Source organism: Cervus canadensis, chromosome 1, assembly GCF_019320065.1.
Source record: "Cervus canadensis isolate Bull #8, Minnesota chromosome 1, ASM1932006v1, whole genome shotgun sequence".
Taxonomy (NCBI): domain Eukaryota; kingdom Metazoa; phylum Chordata; class Mammalia; order Artiodactyla; family Cervidae; genus Cervus; species Cervus canadensis.
This window is the reverse complement of record NC_057386.1, coordinates 116,510,629-116,529,736: the sequence shown is the minus strand read 5'-3', so window position 1 is coordinate 116,529,736 and position 19,108 is coordinate 116,510,629. Positions and strand designations below refer to the sequence as shown.

At 58.6% G+C, this 19,108-nt stretch overlaps 1 protein-coding gene across 2 annotated transcripts in view; it reads right to left on the bottom strand.

Moving 5' to 3' along the window:
- FAM222A (family with sequence similarity 222 member A) overlaps positions 1-18,560 on the bottom strand; it is a 60,064-nt gene extending 41,504 nt beyond the window's left edge. For both annotated transcript variants that reach the window (XM_043438671.1, XM_043438682.1), the window contains exon 1: positions 17,959-18,560. The gene's annotated coding sequence lies outside the window, so the exon portion shown is untranslated. The remainder of the gene's footprint in view (positions 1-17,958) is intronic.
- Between the last annotated feature and the right edge of the window lie 548 nt (positions 18,561-19,108).

The window sequence follows — 19,108 nt, the reverse complement described above, 5'->3', positions numbered from 1 at the left end:
CAGAAAAACGGCTGTGACAGCACAAAGCCGAGATTGAATCAGCGACGGTGCCGATTGCCTGGTGACGGTTACAAATGATCTGATGTGGAAAAGACGGGATCAGATGTGTGCAGAACAACGGCTGCTCCGAGCCCCCCAGCACCAGACAATGGGCTGCTGGGCGGGCGGGCGGCTCCAGAAGCCGGGGGCCGGAACGTGCTGATCGGTGCAGGGCCCAGGACCGCCGAGGCTGTGTCTGCGCACCTACTCTCGTGAGCCCAGCTGGACTGGGACGCCCATTCATGCCATGCAAAGTCAGGCCCTCCCCACAGGCCTTACACCCCAGTGTGAGACCAAGTCCCCAGCTCTGGGCAGCTGGGTGACAGTCAAATCTCTCTTCATCAGACTCATTTCCAAATGCCAAAATGACTAAAAGAGGGATGTTACTTCCATCGTGGGGGAGGAAAAAACTTTCTCCCCACTTCGTGAACCCCACTGGCTCCGGGCTTCTGCTCTCAGGGTCAAGGGCTATGCCCCCTGCCGCAGCCACAGAAATGGCTTCCACCAACCCCCACGAGGTGGGGCGGGGGTCTGGACCTCCAAACGTGTGATTCCCTGGCTCTCACCCACCTTGTGCTGAATGTCACCCTACCTTGACCCTCTCCACAGCCCCCCGCGAGGAAGCTGGGTCCAGAGAGGCTGCCTGGCTTGCCCAGAGGTGCACAGCAGGGAGATGGCCAAGACTGGGGACTCATACACCCATTTCTAGTCCACTCCGAGGTCAGGCACATAGCAGATGGTCAACAAATCCGCACTGAACAGACAGACCATACGCTGCAGCCCTTCTTTCCTGACCACTCCTTGCAGACCCAGGGCTCACGGCTCCCCCAGCTCCTCTCCAGTCGTCTGCTCTGGCCCCCGGAGTCTCCCCCACCATCATTTCACTGCAGAGTTGACCACTTCCATCCAACAGACCCCTCCACACATCTGGAATACCCAGGCTCCCACAGAACCAAGCCGGTGTTCGTCAGTGCAGGAGGGTGAGCAGAGAATTGGCTGGAGGCCACGCCGGCCTTGTCCCAAGGATGAGGTGCAAGGGCTGGGAAGGCTCTGGATGGAGGGGAGGGCTGCTTCCTCCAGCAGCGACGATGCGCTGGAGCCACGTTTCATCCTGAGAGGTGCGGGCACAGCCATGCCTCCCATTCTCCCGGGGGACAGAGGACAAGGGCTCCTCCGAGGCCACAGGGCAAGGTCGGGGCGTGAAGCCTGGTGATGGGGCCGTGCCAAGGGAGGGCTGGGATTCCAAGTGGGCACCAGCCATTCCCGGGGTGGGCACTAGGTCACTGCCGCCTGGGAGGGGGGTCACCCCGGCCCTGACTGTAGGCCGAAGCTGATGCCGGAGGGGCCATCCTGAGGCCAATGGAGTTAACCCTCTACCACCACCACCGTCAGGACAGTGCCCTGCTGGTCCCCACTGTCCAGACCTGCGAGGCACATCCCCCTTCAGCTCCAGACCAGCAGCATCCAGGAGGGAACAAACAGCACAGCGTCTAAAGCATGACCCAGAACTGCTCCGTTTGAACCCCAGCTCTGCCACTTGCCAGGACAGCTCTCTTGAGTCTCACTGAATCCCCTGGGGTCTCAGTTTCTCCATCTGTAAAATGGGGCTAGAAACCTCCCCTTCCTCGTCCCGTCATGGTGAGGACCAAGTCGCGTGATGTGTGTGTCATCAGCGTGGTCACTCACTCAGGGGCAGTGGTAACTCTGCTGCCCGCTCAGCAACTTCAAATCTACCGCCCACTGGGAGTCCACTGCGTGGCAATGTCCACCCCCAGCTCTCACAGTCATGGGCCAGAGACGACCGCAAGGGGCTTGGAGAGGGGAAAGGGTCTGTCTGCGGTCTTGCGGGGCAGGGGGAGGGGGCTGGGAGGCGTCCGCAGCCCTGGTCTGGGGGCCTCTGGGATCCAAGATCTTAAACCCCAAGTCCTTCCAGCACTGCTTCTCCATCAGCTCCCAGGGACAAGCGCCCAGTGCACACAGGTTCAGGTCGAGGGGACTAAATCTCCCACTGACAGAAATTGCCTGAGCACTGGCAGCGCGCCAGGCTGCAGGGACCCGGAGAAGAATCAGAAACAGCAGCAGCGATCAGACACGTGCCCAGCAACCCCATCCCCGGATCAGACGGAGCCTCGAGGGAACCCAGACAAGAGGGGTTGTTTCCCGGGACGAACAGCTTCCTGGAAGAGACAGGCCTCTGGGCCCCCTTGATTGTGGGCTCTGGGGGGTGCAGTGTCTGGCTCGGAGCCCAGAGGCACCCAACCGGGGCTCCTCTAAAGAGCCAGCTGAATGGTGTGGGGCCAGGAGGGGACCCCATCCCACGGGCAGATGCCAGAGGTAGGACTTTGTAGGCATTCACTCACTGAATCTCCTCATCTCCCTGAGGAAGGGAATATCATCATCCTAATCTTCCAGGAGGGGAAACTGAGGCACAGAGTGGGAAAGCCCCTTGGCCAAAGCCATCCAGCAAGAAACTGATGAATCAGGGATTGATCCATTTGGCTCTGCCGTCCTGACCACCACAGCCACAGCCCTCGGCAGGAGACAGCACGCAGGGGAAAATGCACCCAGGTTGGAGGGGCGGGAGGGTGGGGCCTTGGACACCAGCAGGCTGAGGCGTCTGACATGTGACCCGCAGACAGAAGGAAGTCACAGAGACGGTGTGGTGGTTACAGCAAGGGAGCCAGAGCGGATCGGTCTAGGTCCAAAGCCCAGCTCTTCCACTCACCAGCTGTGCAGCCTCGGGCAGGTCAGCTAGCCTCTCTTGCTTCAGTTTCCCCATCTGAAGAACGGGCTTCAAGTTCCATGAGGCTGAATTTTGGCATACATTGAATTTCATGTGTTTATTCAATTGGAAACGAAAAAAAAAAAGTAAAGACAACGAAAGCTGGTGGACTCAGCGCCCAGCCAGGTTTGGGGACAATCGAGTTGCCGGGCCAAGGGCACATGTTGGCCCCGGGCAGTGGCCCAGTCTGGCCCAGTCCAGCTCAGCCAGGTGGATGCCGGGCCTGGGGAGGGGCGGCGTCTCCCAGCCTCGCTGGGGCAGGCGCCAGCATGTGTGTGTGTACGGCTGTGTGTGTTGCTGCAGCAGCTTCTATGCAAACATGTTAATTTGTTTTCATTTTGTGTTTTTTTTCCCTCGCAGGATAATTGGGTGAGTTTGAAGTCTTGGCGAGGCTGCTGATTATAGCTATTTGGGTGGTGCCCTCGTGGGGCTGGGGCCCTGCCTCCTGCCTCTGGCAGTGAAGGCGGAAGCTGGGGGTGCCTTCGGGGGCACGTGGAGCTGCCGCTGGGTTCTGGGGGGGCTCTTGTTGGGCAGGGGTGTGGATAGGGAGGGCGGGACACCCTAGGACCCCCACCCAGATGACATCGTATCACTGAAGGGTGTAAATGCCACCCACAAACATCTTTTTCTTTGCCCTGTTGGCTGCAGTAAAAAGAAACTGTGATGTGGTTGCCAATATTGAAAAGAAGAACTAAAATTCCACCCAAAATTCCCATCGTCTGGTTTCTCTTGAAAACTAACGAGAACTGGCAGCTCTGGAGCCCACATTCCCACAAGACCCAGTGGCAGCTGCTTTGCTCATTGTGTCACCTGGCTGGCCCCTGCGGGCACCGGAGTTTTCCACCCGGTGGGGGGCTGGGGAGGGCACCAGGTTTGGGGTCGGATGGTCCAAGGCTGCAACAGAGGCTCCGCCCACAGAAGGTGTGTGACCTCAGCCCGCACCTGCTTCTGGAGCCCGGAGCCTTCTGTCTCATCCATAAACTCCCTGTCTTCCCCTGGGAGGATTAAACCCAGGTGGCTGAGCTTTCAGGAGGAAGCATCGTAAGGGCTCAGGAGTGCTCGCTCCCCTGGGTGGAGGAGGGAGACCTGGGGTGAGCCCTGCCTGATCCGCGGGTGTCCTGCACTTGACCCCAGCCTCAGAAACGCAGCCTCGTCATCCATCTGCTTGTATCTGTTTCTGCCACGAGGCCAGGCAGGGGCCTGGAGCCTGACGGCCAGGGCTGCGTCTTTGTTTAGACGTCACTGAAGGCCTACTACGCACCACACTGTGGATCAAGAGTGAGGAGAAAGAGGTTCGGGGCTCTGGCATCGGTGAGTCGGGTACAGGGCCCAGGGGAGGGGCACGAAGCCCCTCCAGGGGAGAGGAGAGTTGGAGTCACTCATGCAGAGAAGGCGCGTGATTGCCCACATGAACGTGGAGTGGGGAAGGTGCTCGACGTAGGCACCCCAGCCTGAGCAAAGGCACAGAGCAGGGTGTGGCCTGGCGGGTGCGAGCTGGTCCCGGGTTCCTGGAATGTGCCAGGGGAAGCCACGTGGCCTTGAGGGTGGCTGGGCCTCCCACAGGCTGGGCTGGCAGACGGGACTTGCTCAGTGGCTGCAGTAGGCACCTGTCCAGCAGGCCGGGGGGAGGCCAGGAAGACACTAAGAGTTGGGGTTTCTGGGAAGCCACCTTCCCTGTGTTCCTGGGCTCTTTAGGGCCCTGGGACCCTTGACTGGCCACTTCAGAGTGATCTGAGCCTCAGTTTGCTCACCTGCAAAATGGGGCTACGGCAGGGACCCAGTGAGCTAACCTGTCACGTGCTTGTGTTCCTAAGAGTTACCCTCACATCCCTGCCACCCACCCACTCCCTTGCCCTCTCACCTCTCCCAGGAGGTGGTAAAGGATGCCCAGAGACCCCAGACCACCTCTGTGCAACCCCGGCCCAGATCCCTGATGCTGCCGGGGGTAGATTCTATTTCATTCTCATTTTTAAGCTAACGGAAGGGAAGCTCAGAGAAGGTTTAATGGGTAGGGCAACCCTCAACAGGTTCCTGGGCTTTGTCTCCACTTAAACCTGCAGCCACTAGCCCAGACCCTGGCCAGGATGGAGAGATGGATGGATGCCTGGTACCCTGTTGTCCAGGCAATAGAGACAGCCGGCAGCCTTTCTCAGGCCACCCTGGCAACTGAGGCAACATCCCAAATTGCAGCCTTGGACCCAGGGCACACAGGGCAACTCCAGGGGAAGACAAGGCATTGAAGTTGGCCCAATGCTGGCCCCAGGACCAGCTGTGTGACTAAGGCGAGTCGCCTATCCTGAGCCCCAGTCAAGGACTACTGCCCTTGACCTGCAGGACTGGTGGACTGTCTGGCCCATTGCTGGCACATCATGGCCCGCGGCAAATCAGGTTAGTGGCTGACCTTGGCTTCTCTAGCAGCCAGGGGTTCCCAGGAAACAAGAGGAAGGCAAATAATGGCGGAAGGAGGTGGCAGGGAGATGGCAGGCTCCCCGGCCAGTCCGCTGGGGGTGGCTGCAGGCCTCTGTGGAGGGCTCAGGCCTCCCCGGTCACACAGGGTGGCAGCTGGCAGCACCCCCGCCCCCACTGAGCTCCACACAAAGGGGCCTCTGTTCCTGCTCTGAACATTTGTCCCTGGCCGGCTGGGCTGCACCGCCCTCGCCCCACTCCCCTGTTTGCTCCGCCTGGCCCGAGCCGGACACAAAGGCCGGCATGTCCCTGCAAAGCCAGCCTGGCCTCAGAAGACCCCATCCACAGAGAACTAGAAAGCTCAAAAGGGTGGATTTGTAGAGCTGACCAGGCCTCCATCCAGGCCACAACGAAGATGGGGCTAGACAGGAGGAAAATGGCTTTGGAGCAACCGAACCTGAATGTGGCTCCAGCTTCCCCACCTTCTCGCTCTGCAGCCCTACATCAGTTTGGTCCTCGGTTTTCTCATCTGTACAATGGGGGCAATGACGACAACCCACCCACCATCCTGGGGGTGGAGGGTTTGGTTAGGTATGTGAGCCTGGCGTGCACCCAGTACTTCAGACGCAGATTAGAGGCAATCAGGGGTGGGGGGAGCAGGCAGCTTCCCCCTCCCCATAGACCACTCCCCTCCACCCCTCTCCTCCCAGCAAGGTCCATGTGTGTTGGTGCTGACCCTCAGGCTCCGGTCAGAGCCCCTGACTGCCTCTGGCCCATCTGCAGGCAGCAGAATAACAACAGCCACTGCTTAGGAAAACAACTACTGTGTGCTGGGACTTTTAGTTCCATCACCTCTTTTTGACCCTCCAGCTATTCTGGAAGGGCATACCAGGGTGGGCTCCACAGGCCAGCGACCCAGGTCCAGCGATCCTGGCTGTGCGACTCTGAGCCTCATGCTCCCTGTTGCTAAGAGCTGCCTGCCCTCAAGAGGTTCCTGTGATGATGTCATCGACTCAATGGACATGAGTTTGAGTAAACTGTGAAAGATAGTGAAGGACAGGGAAGCCTGGCATGCTGCAGTCCCTGGGGTCACAAAGAGCTGGACATGACTAAACAACTGAACAGCAACAACTAAACGAGAAAAAGCCTGCTTTGGGACTTCCCTGGTGGGCCAGTGGCTAAACTCTGTGCTCCCAATGCAGGGGGGTCGGGTTCGATCCCTGGTCAGGGAACTAAATCCCATATTCCGCAACTAAAGATGCCACAATGCCACAACTAAGACCCAGAGTAGCCCATTCCAACCCCCACCCCACCAAAAAAAAAGCCTGCTTCATGCCTACAGACCAGAGCCTGGCCCCAGCAAGCTTGAAATCCTGACCTACTGGGCTATGACTCCCAAATCAGATAGGGAAACTGAGGCCCAGTTGGCAAGTGGCTCAGGGCCTGGCATGCTGTGGGCGGGCAATGAACGTTATTCCTGACGCGTCATCCTAGGAGGTGGAATTGGAGCTCCCAGCCAAAGTCGGGTGGGCATTGAGCCCCTCTTTTCTCCTTGAGGACTGTGCACATCAATTTTAGCAGGATTTTGTTTCTTCTTCTTGCTTCACAGTCATTCTCTGCCTGTGGAGGGCAGGGCTGGAGACCCGGGCCTGGAGCTGGACCCAACTCCCTGGCTGACCCCCAGGAGCCCTCACCCTACCGCACAAAGTTCCCCCTTCTCCCTCCCACCAGCGCAGGGCAGCCAAGTGAACGGCAGAGTCCCGAGTAATTAAGCCGGCGCGCACCATCCGGGCGCCCGGGAACACTGTGGAGTTTCCCTTTTATGTTTATAGCAATTGTATGAAAATGTGCAACACGGAGCGGCACCAGCTGACAAATGAGACGAAACAGACAGGATTCCGGGCCGGCTTTTTTCCGGGCCTGATTGGCATTAATTGTGAGCGTTTACAAAGCACAACTCGGTGCCTGACATTTGCTTCAAGCGAACGTTTCCTTCTAATAGTTTTAATGATTACAACGGGAGCTGGTGATCACTGCTGGGCGGGGACTGGGCTGCCTGGTGTCTGGCCTGGGCTCCTGCCAGGGGCCTGGCTGGTCCATGCTTGCCCACGAGGTCCCACTTTCCCCATCACCTGTTGCAGGAGGGCTGCACCAAGCATTAGGCCTTGGGCATCAGCGCCCCAGCATGAGGCCTGGAGCTGCCAGCTTATGAAGGTGATGGGGAAACCCACACGCTCAGGGATCCCGGGGCAGACCGGGGGGATGGGGGGGCAGGGGAGGAGGGAGGAGCACGAGGGTACCTCTAGCTCTGAAGCTGGAGAGGCTGAGTTGCCTCAGCTTACAAGGGACTAGGAAGGACCCCCACAAACACTGCCTGCTGTTTGCTGTGTGGCCTTGGCTGAACTCCTTGCCCACTCTGGGCTTAACTGTCCTCACCTACAATGTGAAAGTCCAAGACATGGTCAGATCAGGGTTCTGGTTCCCCCTCAGGCCTCTTTTCAGCTGCATAACCTTGGGAGAGTCCCTGGCTCGCTCTGAGCCTCAGTTTTCTCCATCAGTAGAATGGAACTCATCACTCCCATAGTTTGCAGAGTGGTTTCTAGATGTCAAAAAAAGGGTGTAAAAACCCTAAGTTTCTGGCAGGCTGGGAGCCTGTGTTTCATTCCCTCCCCCAGAGAGTCTTCCAAATATCTTGCTCACACATGCGTTCATTCATTCACTGACTCATTCACTCACTGACTAAATGTCAAGTGTCCTGCTTAGGAACTTGGGAATACATCAGTTAACAAAGACCCTCCCTGGGTCAAGAGAGATGACAGATATAGAGGCTTTTCATATGCAGTATCACATCCATTTCTTACCCCCATTTTACAGATGGGAAAACTGAGGCACAAAGAGGAAGAAGCAACAATCTGACGTCCCTTAGTTGGGATGAGGTGGTGCAGTGATAGGACCCTGGCAGGCTGCCCCAGGGGTGAATGCCCTCAGACGACCAAGCCCACCCAGCCCTTCCTGAGGTCTGCTGACTCCCTGGAGAGGCCTCATCTGTGTACCAGGGCAGGAGGCCAGGAAACCGGGACCACTGGGAAGAGGGGAAGTCTGTGAGGCCTGGGCGACCTGGGGGAAATGAATTCCTGCAGCTATATCTCCTGGGCGAGAAATGGAAGAAGAGGTGCCTCATCCATAAGCCCCACTCAGGCCCACATTTATATTGACACTACACACGGCCCACTCTGTGCCGAGTCCTGCTCTGCAAGTAGCATTCTCGGGGTGGCTGGAAAAAGAACAGTAGATACTTGGACAGCTCCAGGGCACATGCAAAGGCCCAGAGAAAACCCAGTGGGTGCAGGAACTTCCGGCAGTTTACTGAGGACCCCCCCACACTGCGGGCTCCTCTTAGCAGTCAGGCCCCAGGGGTCAGCTCACCCCTGCCCTGCCCCACCCCCTGACTTTGCCAGGCCCACAGTGAAGGAAGCCGCCCACGGTGGGTCCCAGTTCCATGTCTGCCTGCAGCCAGAAAAACCCTAGCGACTGTTTCTTTGGGAGTCTGTCTGGGGGATGGGACAGGGAGAAACACTTTTTTTTTTAAACAGGGATTTTTTTTTTTTCTCTCCTTTTGCATATGGTGGCACAGATGGGCCCATGATCCATAAAAACTGTTTGCAATTAAACTCCCACTTTGCATGGCTGGATTTGTCAGTCCTGTGAGCCACGAGCGCAGGGCTCCACACTGCCGGGGAGATGGGGCTTGGGGCAGGGGCGGGGCCGCATTCTGCAAGACAGCGCAGAGGCCCGGGAACCTGCTCTGGGCTTGGGGCCCGAGCTGACGGGGTGTTGAGACGGCCATGCCAGCTTCCTCTCTGGGCATCCCCCAGCCCTCGCCAGGAGCCGGAGTGTGGCCAGGAAGCCGGGGTGGGGCTTGGCAGGGCCTCCCTGCCCAGCAGAGACTTGGCCAGTGCTGGGTGCCCCGGCTGCGGGGGTAATGAGGATGGAGACAGTGCAGGTAATTATCCCTCAAGACCCCGCCAGACACTGGGGCTGGGACCCAGGACAGGTGGGAGGGTGGTCGGGCAGTGCAAGCCGTAATGGAGGTCTAGCAGGCAGAATGCAACGCCAGGTTCAAGGCTGAGGAGCCAGGACCTCTGGCCCAGTTGGCAGAGAGGGTCTTGAGTGGTGCCAGGAAGAGGTGCCAAGGGCCAGAACTGGCTCCATCCTCACCCCCAGGGGACCTGGTGCCACCTCCTTGCACCTCTTTGAAGCAGGTAGGAAAATCAAGGCAGTCACTCAGAACATCCCCAGGGCCTGGGCTCCCCCTTGACACACCGAGGGGCTCTCTGCATGTGGAGCCTCTTCCAGGGGCTTCCAAAATGGGGGTAAGGGGCCTGCACCCCTTCCACCAGTCCCGGCCTCCGAGTGCCAGCCTGCTGTCCCAGCTGCCGCGCCGGCATGCCTGCTTATTTGGGTTAACAAATGCATCATTTGGCTTGGGGAAATCCTGCATTCACTCATAATTGTTCCCTGATGAAAAGAAGTAAGGCCCCAATACCCCTTTTCCCCCACCTCCCTGCCCCATCCAAGCTGGAAAAGAAAAGTCATAAAAATAGCTTGTTATCTCACCTATTGAGGCTCCGACTGGATGTTACTGCTAATTGGGTATAACATCCTTGTCTTGTTCTCTTAGAAGCTAAATCAAGAAAGCGCCACTGCTGCGAACTAATTATATCTCCGGCCTGCAGCCTGCAGCCTGTCTCTCCCTTTATTGAGTTAAAAAATGGTCATGAACCTTCATCTTTTATCCCCCCATAAGCGCTGGGTCCAGGCTGCCTGCCACGCCTGGCGGTGAAAATAGCGGACAGCCAGGCGGGAAGGTCTAAGAGGGCTCTGGGGACAGGCAGCAGGGTCGGGGAGGGTGGGAAGCCCCCACCCCAGGTACTTGCCCCCAGGCCTGGTGTTCAGCTTTTCCTGGAGAGAGGGACTCGGCCTCTCTCCCCCTTGCAGCTGGGGAGGCTAGCTACGCGTGTTTCCATCCGGAAAACGTTTTCATTCATTGATTCATTCAACAGACATTTCTTGGAAGCCTCCCTACTATGTGCCAGGCAATGATCTAGGCTAAAGTTTCCAGCTGACCAGAGGTAGCCCCAAGCACTGGCTGACCTCACCCAGGGTTCGTGGAGGTGCTGAATAAATAAACTTAGGACTGGGTCATTTCCTCTGCTCCAAGAGTTGCCATCGTTCCTGACTATGGGAGGGCCAAGTCTAAATGCCAAAGCCACCACAGTCCCCTCCTGGCCGACATTCCAGTCACCTCCAGCCATAACCTAGTCCCGCAACCTAAACACTCCTGCCTGTAGCCTCTGAGCTGCTTCTCATGCTGTTCTCTTCACCCCAAAAGACCCCTTCCCTTGCTCAGAAGGCCTAGCTCTGCCGGTCAGAAGTTCACTGACCTTTAAGGCTCTGGCCTTTCACAACACCTCCTCCAGGAAGTCTGCCTGGTCTGTACCGGGCTGTGGACTTCCAGACCTGGATCAGGATGATGCCAGCTCAGCCACTCAGCAGGTGTGTAACCCTACTCTACTTATTGGCTCTTCATCTCGGTTTCCGCTTGTCTAAAATGGGTTAAGATTTCTTCCTAAGACTGCTGAGAGGCACGCTGTGGGTGCTTCTGAGGAATGATGAATGAGAGGATGCCCAGGAAGGACCTGACTCTTGGGAAGAGCTCAATAAATGCCATTATTATTATCCAGACTGAAAGCATCCTGAATCTGCTCGAACACTCCACGCTGAGCGTGTGCTGGGATGTGCAGACAGGGACGTGGGTCTCTCTGGGAGCTGAAGAGACAGACTCACACCTCCACAGCCCTCATGGTTGCAGAACCATCCACATCCTCAGAAGACTCCCCCAGAAATCCCTCGCTCTGATACCCTGGTCCTCTCAACCCTGCAGAGATGGGTGGAAGGGACCCCTCGAGCTCACGGAGGCCAGGCAAGCAAGCGGCCTTCATTCAGCTCATAGGCCCCTGCTGATTGACTGGTGCAGCCTGCCCTGAGCCTTGGCAAGAACCCAAGGTCAGGGGAAGAACTCAGTGGGGGGAAAGAGGGCAGCAATTGATTGGCGATGTCTGCCAAGGGCACAGCAGTCTAAGGCAAGCCAGACCTGCCACAGATCTGCCATCCTTGACATTTTACAGAGGACACAGCTGAGGCCAGGCTGGAAGGTCACTTGCTCAAGGTCGTGAGCTCATAAAAGCAACAGCTGGCCCGGAACCGGATTTCCTCAGTTTCTGCCCAAGGATCCTCTCGTGACAGCCCCACTCAGCCCAGGGCCCTCACAAGCAGGGGACTAGTAAAAGCTTGTGCCGACCTGACTTCCCTTGTGGTCCAGTGGATAAGAATCCGCCTGTCTATGCAGGGGACACAGGTTCGATCCCTGGTCTGGGAAGATTTCACATGCCACAAGGCAACTCAGCCCAGGTACCACAACTATTGAAGCCTACACGCTGTAGAGCCCATGCTCCACAACAAGAGAAACCACCACAGTGAAAAGCCTGCACACCGCAACGAAAAGCAGTCCCTGAATGCCGCAACTAGAGAAACCACGCACACAGCAAGGAAGATCCAGAGCAGTTTCCCCCCCAAAATAGACTTAATACAAATAAAAAAGCTTGTGTGGATAACGAAGGGGAGTCTGTTGACCTGCCATGTGGTCCTGGGCTGTTGCTTCACCTTGCTGAGCCTCAGCGCCTTCACCTATACACCAGGGACCAAAACACCCTTCCTGGAACCATAAGAGGATTAAAATGCCAAAGCGGAAAGCTCTGTCTGGCAAACAGATGGCCAGCAGGGTCCTATGATCCCCGTAATCGGTGAAGTGTTTAGACAGAAGTCCCCAAAGCTAGCAACAGAGAGTACCTCCTCCTCCAGGGAGCCTCCCTGGCTACTAAAGCTGGAAGTAGTTATTTCCACCTCTCATTTCCTAGTGGGCTTTGGAAGGCTGAGGGCCCCAGAGAGCAGGGGCTCTATCTGCCTTGTTCTCTGTTGTCACCTTGCTCCTGGCACCGTGCCTGCACACTGTGAATTCCTGTATTATGGCGATCCACCCACCATACTGGGATGGTGTGTGTCTGAGACCTCACCACCTTTCAAGGCAACTAGGCTTTTTCATCTGTGCATCCCCAGCTCCTGGCAGGCAGCCTAGCACAGAGCAGTGAATCTCCCTGAATGAACGGATGAATAAAAAGCCAAAATAGCAGTTCCTGTTTACTGCCCACTTGCTGTCGGTTCCTGCCAAGCCGCACAGCTGCCCTCCGAAGTGGACCTCTGGCCCACCTGACAGATGAGGAGACTGAGGTCATGTGGGAGCTGACTGGGAAAGCCGAGCCGCCAGTTCAGGCCTGAGGACGGCAAGCCAGGAGGCCCTGCCACCTCGGCTTCTCCCGGTGCCAAGCTCAGGCCTGGACTCTGCGGGGCAGCTGCCCCTGCCTTGGCAGCGAATCCTGGAGCCGACAGCTGGTGGCTGGATCTCCCTCCTCCTCCTCCAAGGGAGGCCCCGCCCCACAGACTCTAGGTCATTAAGTCCTGAGTCATTAAGTCCCCATCAGCAGGAGCCTGCTCACAGTCAGCCCCGGCCTTACCCCCTGACCCCCCGGGCCTTTGTCCCCAGTGCCCTCTGCACAATGGCAGGGGCTCCCAGGGCCCCAAACAGCTGCTGCGGACGGGATCTGCTTTGCTGTGGGGCCAGGAGGACTGCCTGGGGCCTGGGACTGAGCCACCTAGCTCTGAAAGGCTCAGTCTGAGCTCCCCCAAGCTTTCCACACACTCAACCTCATCCCACCCACAAGCCGGTGAGAAAATTGCTATTACGCCTTTGATGAGGCAAGTGAGGCCCAGAGAGGTGAGGTGACTTGTCTGAGGACACACAGCCAATGAAAATGGAGCCAGGGTTCATCTCAGTCTGCGAAGCCCAACAAGGCTGGCAGACTGGCCTAAGGGCACCCAGATCACACTGCACCCCTCCCCGCCAGGCACCTTCACTGGCTTCTGGCTGCTCCTCTGGACAAACCAGGTACTTAGCTCAGCACTCGAGGCCCTGCTCACTCTTGTAGCTTAATTCCTTTTAACCTCCACCCTCCTATAAGCTCTCCCTGCCCTTCTGGTCATGCCCCTGCATTCTCCAACTCCCTCCCAGTGACATCCCCATTCCCTCCACAATGGTCAGATCCGGTCAGTCCTCCGGGCCCATAGCAGAAGCCTCCTCTATCAGAAAGCCCTCCACGACCAGCTGCAGTTTCCCACCCGCTCAGTGTCTCTCCTCCAGCCCTACTTTGGCTCTGTGCAGAATTCAAGTCAGTTGCAGACTCATCTTATGCCCCGTGGAGGCTGTGGGCCATCTGATCCCTTAGAGCTTTGCCACCTAGACAGTGACCGGCAGGGTACCCTCAACCCAGGCTGATGCCCATTGTTTACTGAATGGAACCACAAAGGGGCAGGGGAGAGGGGAGCAGGAAGTCACGCTTACCCTTCCCCCCTCTTCTCACTGCCCACGCTGCACCCCTACTTCTGGCCATCATGTTAACAGACCTCACGCTTCTGCCCCTCCCTGGCTGTGTGACCTTGGGCAATAATGTAACCTCTCTGTGCCCCTGTTTTCTCCTGGGTCAAATGCCGGTAGGAACAGCACCTGCATGTCAAGGTTATGACATAAGCCCTGGGAGGTACCAGACAAGAATGATTACTATTATTATGTCTGTCTACACCTCACTTCAGTGGCCAGCACATGAATTTAAGGGCCAGACAGACTTAGGTCCTGACCACTTACTGGATGTATAATTCCGGGCAGGAGGCTAGTCCCCAGGGCCTCTATTTTCCTCATCTCTAAAATGGTACTAACTCCATCCCCAGGAATGCGCCCCCAACTCCCCAATATCCACAACCCGCCTTTTGTTCCAGGCACGCAGTAGACATTCAGATATTTCTCAAGTAACGAACTAAACGGTCCAGGTGGGAGGAATCCATCCGGCTTCCAGCCTCCCCCCCTCCACCCCACCCCCTCCAGCCTCCAGAAACCCTCTCCCCACCCCCAGCCCGGGCAAGACTAAAATAGTCATTAGGCAGATTTCAAAAGATGTCAGTAGCTTATAATTATAGTCGACATCCTTCTGAGATAAAAGTGATTACCTTGGATGCAAATCACTTAGCAACCAATCAGGGCGGTGGGCGGCGCCCACGGAGGTGACCGGCCGGCGCACAGCCCGCCCCGCACCGGGAGAGAAAGCGCACAATAGCTCTTGACACGCAAATGGGTTAACACAATAAAGGCGGCTCCGGCCGCTGCTGGGGGAGAGCAACAATTCCCGGCCCGCGGGAGGTAATAAAGCGGCCCTTTTGTGCGCGCCTCCCCGTTCTCACCCCCGCCCTGAGCCCAGAGGAATCTCCGCCTGATTGAATTACGGTTCATGAATATGAGCTGCTCCGCTCGCTTCCTCCCGGTTTGCGAGGGGCTGGAGAGAGGAAGGGGCAGAAGGGAGACTGGGGAAGGGGGCCCCCTGGTCAGGCCCCAGGCGCCCCTGGGACTCAGACGCGAGCCACGTGTGCTCACCACGTGGGGTGCCCTGGGAAGGTGGGTGGGAGACCCAGCACTGGCAGCTGGAAAGATGAGGGTCCCTGACCTGCCCTAGGATCTTTGATCTTTGGCTCCAAACGGGACTGGAAGAGCCATTCAAGGCCCGGGTTCTGCGGATAAGCTACCACTGGCCACGAGCATGTGCACTTATGGAAGGCTTGTGATATGCCATTGCCTGTCCTCAGCCCTCCGCGAATCCTTTAACACAGATGCCGTCCTCCTCACCGATGAGGAGACTGAGGCTCAGAGAGGCAAAGCTACTCACCCAAGGTCACACAGCCCACAAGCTGGCTTTTAATCACAAGCCCCTGGGTGTTAAGAAACCCAGACTAGCCCAGCCCTGGTCCGCAACTATGAAGCTCAGAAGGGATAGGAGGTGGGTGAGCTTATATGGAATTAAGGCCTGTGATAAGGATTACTGCGGGGTGGGGGGGAGGTAGGATGCTAACCTTGAGAGAGGAGACTGCTCAGAGGTTTCTGCCCCTCCCTGCCTGGGACTGGAAGGGATGTCCAGGGTCACTGTCCGAGTCAGAGGAGCCCACACTGGATTTTCTCCCCTGCTTAAATCTCTCCTATCACTTAAAGTCTCTGGGACAACCCCCCACCTTCACCCCCAGGGCCACCTCGTCCCCTCATCCAGCATACCCCAGCACTCAGGCCTGCTACGTGGCCCACTCCCAAGGCCCAGAACACTCTGCTACTCCCCTGCCTGGCCTGAGAGTCACACGGCCCCCCCTGCATAGGGCCCTTCCTGACTCGCAGACTGAGTGGGAAGCCAAAGCTGCTCCACCAGCATCCTGTCTTCACCACCAGCTGAGGGCCAGCCAAGGGGGTCCCCGGGTTTCAGTGTGGGAAGACACATCAGTGAGGCCAGACTCCCTCCATAGCGATGGCCCCCGACTCGTAGCGGGACCCTGGCTAACAAGTGGCGGTGCTTCCCTCTACCTACAGAATGGGGTGGAGGGGGGGCCGGTGGGGTGGGGTGGGAAGACCTGGGGACTCAGGAGTCAAGGCAGTTCACAGCTGAACCTCTGTGGCTGCCTGGCTGAGCACCTCTGTTTAAGCTTCAGTTTCCTCATCCGTAAAATGGCACAGCACATGAGCTACTATAAGGAGTCACCGAGATCCTGTAAGATGCCTGGCACAGGGGGAGACGCCGGGTAAGCTGGCATTCCCTCCTGCTTGTCGCCTAGTGTTGTTGCCAAGCCCAGGGAAGGGAACAGAAGGAATTGCCCAATTCTGACAGCCGCTCCCTCCGCCTTGGCTGTGGAAGTGTAAATACTCCACGGAAGACCTCCAACTGCCTGTGTTTGTGGGTCTCTGGCGCACACTCTGAGTTTGTTTCTAAACTGGGAAGCTTCGAGACGCGGCACAAACAGCCCTTCTGCCCACCTCTCCCACTTCTACCCCCATCTGCCGTTGCTCTGTCCTTGGAAGCCTGTGTGTTTAACGACACCGTTTCAGCTGAAAATATCTCCCTGCCAAGCCCACCCCCCCGCCCCAAGCAGATCCACTGATATTTATCGACTTGTTAATCTAGCTAGAGAGCCTGGTAGGAGAACACAGTTGGGGGTGGGGGGGTGCTCACTGCGCAGAGACGGGGGCCTGGCTTCTCATAATGACCTCACACACACTCCCCCTCTGTTGTAACCCCACTCCACGCCCCTGAAGCAATGACACAGTTCTCTAACCCTTTCCTAGAAATGTGATCACAGCCGTTTCACCCACATCCGACACCAGCAGCAATTGCTGGAAGGAACTTAGAAGGGGAATCAAAGAGCCGGCAGCAAAATGCTGCTCTGGGCCTTCACAAGGAACAGGGCCAGGGCTGGGGTGTGGTGGGGAAGAGAAGGCTGCTGCCCGACCCCCATCCAAGCTGGCCCCTGGCAGGGGCACGCTTATCCAGACCTTGGCACCAATGGGCCTGACTTACCCTCCATTCAACTTAATGAGCACCACACTGTGCTTGTCAAATCATCTTAAACTCCAACAGCAGAGTGGGGCAGTCAGGAGTCCAGGCTTGACCAAGGTCCTGTCATCTTGGGACTGAGCAGCAGGGGTAACCGCTGGATTGGAGGGGCAGCAGGCAGCAGCTTCTCTGTTCCTTCCCTGGCTGGGGGGGTGGGGGGTCATCCCTGTTTCCCTAGGCAGAAGCAGTCTAATTTAAGGCTGGGGGTCCGCATCTCTTTGGAGACCCTGAGAACTTCAGCCTGGGGTCAGGAAGCTGTCCTCTTTTGAAGCATCCCTTTTGAAAGCACAGAGTTGCTCAGCTTGGGAGTCCTGTGCCCCAGGGCACTGCCAGGCTATACCAACAAAGCTAAACACCTGTCTTTGGCGGGGAGGAGCATTAACAGCGACAGACAGCGGGCACTGCCTCCCTCCCCCACCCCATCTCAGAGGACTGCAGTTGCAGGTGGGGGAAGTCTGTTTTCACCCCTCCAGGACCCAAAGGCATCCAGCCTCGCCCCAAGTTACCACGACCCCGCCCCCTCCGGCCTTGGGTCAAGACAAGTCGCGTTGCCACGGCAACCCCAGTGACGTCAGAGGCCTGGCAGTGACGTCACAGGCGACCCCACTTGGAAACCGCTCGTCCGGCGAGTTCTTTGTAGGAATGCAGGCGGCCAGGTGAACCCTGTTATATAGTCTAGCCTCAGAGGGCACAATCCCAACGCAGCCACAGGCATGGTCGGGACTCCATGTCCCCTTCTGAGCTGATGGCCCTTGAAGAAAGATTCCAGAGGCTACTTGGGAGAAGCCAAGGTGTCCAGTGCCGGCCCTAACCCCTCTAAGACGCGGGAGTTCCTGGGGAATTTTCAGACGACTGAGCTGCTACCTTTGTCTGTTGGCTTTAGGGGTGGGGTGACCTTTCCTCTCCGGCAAACGCCCCACCCAGGGCTCTGCCGGAGTCCTCACAATCGGCCCCCAATGTCCACTCTGGCAGGCAGGCCGGTCTAGACAAGTTGTGTGAGGAGGGGGCGGGGGGAGGGGAAGGGGCAGACAAGGATGCTTCAGGATCCCCCACAGCCCAGGGCCTCTTTATTTCCAATCCGGCTGCCCCGACACCCGAGAGTGCCCCCAGCTTCATCCTAGAAGCCCGCCCCGCGGAACTCACCGAATCAGCCAGGCCGTCGAAGGGCACCAGGTCTCAGAGGGGACGACTCTCCGCTTGCTGGGTTGCAGCCATGCAGAGGTGGCAGAGGCTGCCTGAGGAAGCCCCCCTTGGGGGCCGATGCCTCTCTCCAGGTGGGAAGGGACGCTGTCGGTGAGGTCGATCCAGGCTCCGGCCCGCGCCGTCCGAAGTCCGGGGTGGGGGTTCTTTCGGCTCAGCGGGGGTCGTGCCCGCCCGGCACCCGGGCCGCTCGGGCGCTCAGGCGGCGCATCCTCGCCGGGGCCTGTGCTCACCGCGTCCGGCGGGCGGCGCTGCGCCTCCCCTCCGGGTCCTGATCAGGGCTGCAGCTCCCCGGGGCGCCCTCTCCGCCCGCGCCAGGAGCCCGGCGGCCGCGGCCCCTCTAGCCGGCCCCAGCTGCAGCTTGTCTTTGTTGCTTCCTCTCGCTCGACCGCCTGCCCGTGGCTTGCAGCTCTCTTCGCCCGAGTGGGGGGGGGGGGGGTCGTCTCCTCCGAGGCTGCACGCACCTGCAACGGCCCGGCTTCTCGCCGGGCATGCACCGGCCCCCGCAGGTTGCAAAGAGCGGTGGCGAGAACGCACCGGCCCCTCCTCCTCCTGGTCGGAGCCCCGGGTGTTGGGGGAGGGGAAGCCGGAGAGCAGCAGCAGCCGCGGCGGCTGCAGCGGGCGGTGGAGGCTCGGGTGCAGCCCCGGGGGCCTCGGCGCCGAGAAATAACCAGTCCAAGTGGCGCTGGGCGGATGTGGGGACGGCCCGGAGAATGGTGCACTGGGCGTTCGAGCTCTCGAGCTGCAGCAGAAGCGGCGCGCGCCGGGCTCTCACGCGCCCATGGCCCCCGGCGGCGCGCGGGAGCTCCCGGGGCCTCAGCCTTACGCCGCCTGGCGCGCGCCGGCGCCTCGCCTCGCCTCGGGCCCGGGTGCCGCGCGCCGCGCCCCACAAGCGGCGTGCCCTGCTCTTCGCCTCCCCCGGGTGCCGCGCGCAGCCTCTCAGCGGAGCCACCGGCTCGGCTATCCTGCTAGCTGCTCCGCTCCGGCCCGACTGACAGGCGCTAGCGCCGGCAGCCGCCGCCGCGTCTCGCCCCCCTCCCGCCCCCTGGAGCCTAGTCCAATCAGTGGCGGCCGAGAGGCGGTTACCAGGGTG